The sequence below is a fragment of the Solea solea genome, chromosome 18, assembly GCF_958295425.1.
Source record: "Solea solea chromosome 18, fSolSol10.1, whole genome shotgun sequence".
In the NCBI taxonomy this organism is placed as follows: domain Eukaryota; kingdom Metazoa; phylum Chordata; class Actinopteri; order Pleuronectiformes; family Soleidae; genus Solea; species Solea solea.
The window spans coordinates 19,725,216-19,729,639 of NC_081151.1; positions in this window are offsets into that span (position 1 = coordinate 19,725,216).

Consider the following 4,424-nt stretch of genomic DNA (forward strand, 5'->3'; position numbering starts at 1 on the left):
GATGAATGTGTGAAATCTGTGAATGAGTGGGTGACGTACAGCAGCATGAACCAGGTCAAGAAGAGAATATCACATTCAAACACAAAGTGCTTCACTGGCCGTGCAGGTTTTCATTATCCATTAATCTGCCACATTTGCTCAATAAAATACCCTCAGGATTTAGACAGGTCTTTAGTTTACTCTGATATAAGACATTTCAATCAGACAATTTTGAGCAAATTTGGTCTTATTTACTTCAAATATATATATTTTTTTGCTTTGTCTTTAGCTGAATGACGTTCCCGTTAAATTAAATTTTGCGAACCGGACTGCTCCATAGGGGTTTGACCTGAGGGGGGCGCTACTGAGCTATTATGCATTGATTTTTCGCATAACCATTACTTTACAAATTTATAATTCTGATTGATGCGCCAATTTTCATCCCTTTCACACACGTTTAGGGCGTCAAATTAGAGATTGTTTGGGGAGCAGAACAATCAGTGACAACAGTGAAATTGAAATATCAACAATTTAGGAGAACAAACAAAGCCCCTGTCCTTTTAATCGAGCCGACAGTAACACATGAGACGTTTAGAGCCAATATACCCATGAAATACCCCCAAGAATGCACTAACATATCACAGAATACTTAGGAACAGGCCGAAATTGTGAAAAAATTCTATTTAACTTGTATTTCCGGTTTCTTTAGGGCGCACAAATCTTTACCATAGACTCTCTCACTATAGTGACACAGTATGACTTGTTTACTTGTGTTGTTTTTATACTTTCTACAGTATTTTATTGTGTTATTGTTATGTTTTACTGTTTGTTCTGAGATATTAGGTCTTATGTGTTTATATTTGATTTGTCTTATTTATCTCTGATGTGCAGCACTTTGTTTTGTTTTTTAAAGAAAGTGCTTTATAAATAAAGTTGGATTGGACTGGATTGGAGAGAGCGCTCAACATTTAAAACGCAGCTCCAAACTGTGGCCATATATGCATTTGTGTAATGATGTGTAAGAGGGTTTGTGCAAAAGGTTCATGTGCAGTTCTGCCAGAGTGCAATACGTTAAGGGGCCGTGTGCAATTATGCAACAATGCACTTTATATGTTCTATAACACTTACTACCATCCACTGTCACTGGCACTATTTTATTATTTTATATAGATATATATATTATAATATATATATAATAGTATGTATGTATATGTATTTCCTCCTTTATGTAACTTTTTTATTTCTGCAAGGTCTCATGTTCCTATGTTTTTGTTTCCCTTGAATGTATTTTCCATTTTTATCCCTTAACATCAACCTGCCGAGGGACTACAGGCGGGAAATTAGCCTCAGGCTATAACCTGGCATATTTACACTTTAATGTGTATTAATATGCAGTGTCCCTTTCCTTAATTAATTAAATAAATAAATAAATAAATAAATAAATAAATAAATGTTGTACTTTGGTGGAAATGCATGCGTATCGTGTTTATTATCTTTATCTTTACCGTACATATCTCTCTATAATATCTAAATAAGGACTATCTTATCCAAGTCTTATCAACCATATCATCATACACAACATCAACAAAGCCTCTCACTTTGACCATGTTTAAAAAAAAAAAGAAGAAAAAAAAAAAGGCTAAGATTTATCTTGTGTCCGTGGTAACCGCGGAAACAAGGAAAACAGATCACTTCCCGCACGTCCGCGTGACAAACGAGCGCACGGATAGCGGTGATTGCGATTCATAAGTCAACAGAAAACTGTATCCAGAGAGAAATCAACGTTCTCTCCAACCATCCACACACACACACACACACACACACACATAATTAGATCATGTGACTGCAGGTCACTGATGTGTCCTTCCGTCTTCAGTCCATCAACATCTTCAGGGTAACTGAAATGCGAAAACCAAATTCGAAAAAAGTGAATTATCTCGCACTCTTTGTTTGTTCTTTGGTTTTTTTTTGTTTTCTGCTCCACAGGAAGTACGAGGGGAAGATCACAGCACACACACACACACACACACACACACACACAGTTTGGTTTCTTATTCCACTGGCCCTAAATGTCAACACCCGTTAGTTGTGATTCTTCTCTGGGTATCTGTCTTGCAACATGCAGACAATCTAACCTGTCCAAGCGAAACGAGGTCATCCGGCGCCATGGCGTCTCTCTTTTACCACGTTTTTTTTTTTACCCCGACTTTTTGTTGGACTGCGTACACCGTCTCTCAGGAGGATCTCAAATCCAATCGTGTAATTTAATTACGAGAACCTCATTACTTTGAATCGCCTCAAGTGAAGCTTTGTCTCAGTTTATTATCTGACATTTCTTCTTCCGTAAAAGAAGTCTGGTTTGCCGGCAGCGGGATGACAGATGAAGGATGGAGATGGAGAGAAAGGCACGAAAATTTTTTAATTAAAAGTAGTTTACAATCCTAGAATCAAAGTAACAGTTTAATGTGTTTGCTTGGAAAAGTGAATATCAACTTTTGTGTGTTAATTTGAAGCAACATTTGGTTTAAAGCTTTTTCTGAGTCAAAGGGGTTTACGTTACGGTATTTCATAGAGTTTCAAAATAAAAGTGCCTGTTTTTGATATGGAACAATAAATGTTCACAATAAATAAATGTATTTTTGATGCAAAATGATCCTGTAAATTAAAAAAAAAACGGAAATAAGTCATTATAAATTGATCATAAGTGGAGGGCCGCATGTTAAGCTTAGGCGAGCAGCTACAAGATTCATTCAAGAAACCTCGTAAATTCTCATTACTGCAAACAGGAACGCTGCTGCCACCTCGTGTTAGGGTTAGGGTTTGAAGAGACAGTGAAAGAAAGTGAGTCTGTTTGGAAGACAGAATCACACGATCACTCTTAATCTCACGTCTTTTTTGTCATAATATTACGACTTTGTTCTGGTTAGATCATTTTCCTTTTTTCGTGCTTCATTGATTGACATGTTTCCTGCCGCATCAAATAATAACTTCATTAGTTTACAGATGTCGTTGTCACGCACCAGTGAACATGTTGTTTACCCCCCGACAGTCAGCAGGAAACAACTCGCTTTTCATGTCTAATCTAATAAATGTGAAAAACAAAGCTGTCTGGGTCCATCGGGACGTGTTTTCTCCATTTACTTGTTGTCTCTTCACTTCGAACTGAAGAACATGTTGATGCACTTTATGCCAAGTCCATGGTTTAATTCTTTGTGTGGACTGATTTGCACAGGAACCTCATCGAAGGTAATAAAGATCACATTTCCTGGCTGATCGTGTGCGCTTTAGATTAGGCCTGAGAATAAAATCATAATTTTAGGAGAATGAAGTCATAATTTTATGAGAATAAAGTCGTAATATTACAAAAATAAAGACTTAATTTAATGAGAATAAAGTTGTAATTTTACAAGAATAGAGTCGTAATATTAAAAGTCATAATATTATAAGAATAAAGTCGTAATTTATTCTCAAAATATTACGACTTTATTCTCATAATATTACATTATTCTTGAAAAATTATGACTTTATTCTCATAATATTACGACTTTATTCTCGAAATATTACGACTTTATTCTTGAAAGATTACAACTTTATTCTCATAATATTACAACTTTATTCCCGAAAGATTACAACTTTATTCTCATAATATTACAACTTTACTCTCGAAATATTACGACTTTATTCTCATAATATTATATGACTTTATTCTTAAAAGATTACAACTTTATTCTCAAATGATTACGACTTTATCCTTGAAATATTATGACTTTATTCTCATAATATTATGACTTTATTCTTAAAAGATTACGACTTTATTATCGAAAGATTAAACACTCACACTTGCGTATGGCACAAGACCTGAAATCCAGGTATGGGAGGTAAAGTAAAAATCTGTAGCTGGATTAAATTTTTTTCCCCTCACCAGTTCAAAAGGCAAATGTTAAATTACAGTTCATGCGTTTGAGGCAAAAAACGAACAATGACTACAATGCTTTGTACAAATGGGAACTTTGTGTCCTGTCTGGGAGAAGTATAAGAAATAAATAAATACAAGCTCTTCTTCGTGTCGATAATTCGTTATACGGTTGTAATAAACCGGACGGAATTTGCAGAAAATTGTTTTTTAAGGTGTGTTTTTCAAGGTTTCTTACTCACAGGACATTTTCTGGCCCTTTTATGATTAGGCGGACATTCTGAGGGTGAGGTGTTAAAGGGTTAAGGAAGGAGGGTGACATTTGAGAGTGAAGCAGTAAATAGTATTTTTCTTTAAAAATGAGAAAGGACGTCTCCATGAAGGAAACCACGCGCTCGCATCAGTCAGAAAGACACTAATGGTCTTATTTTGTGGATGCTGATCAGTGCGGTCATATCTCTCGCAGAGGCAGACGTCCAACTCTGCCTTTCAGCTCATATCTCCATTTCTGTTCTGTATTACAGAAGGTAGC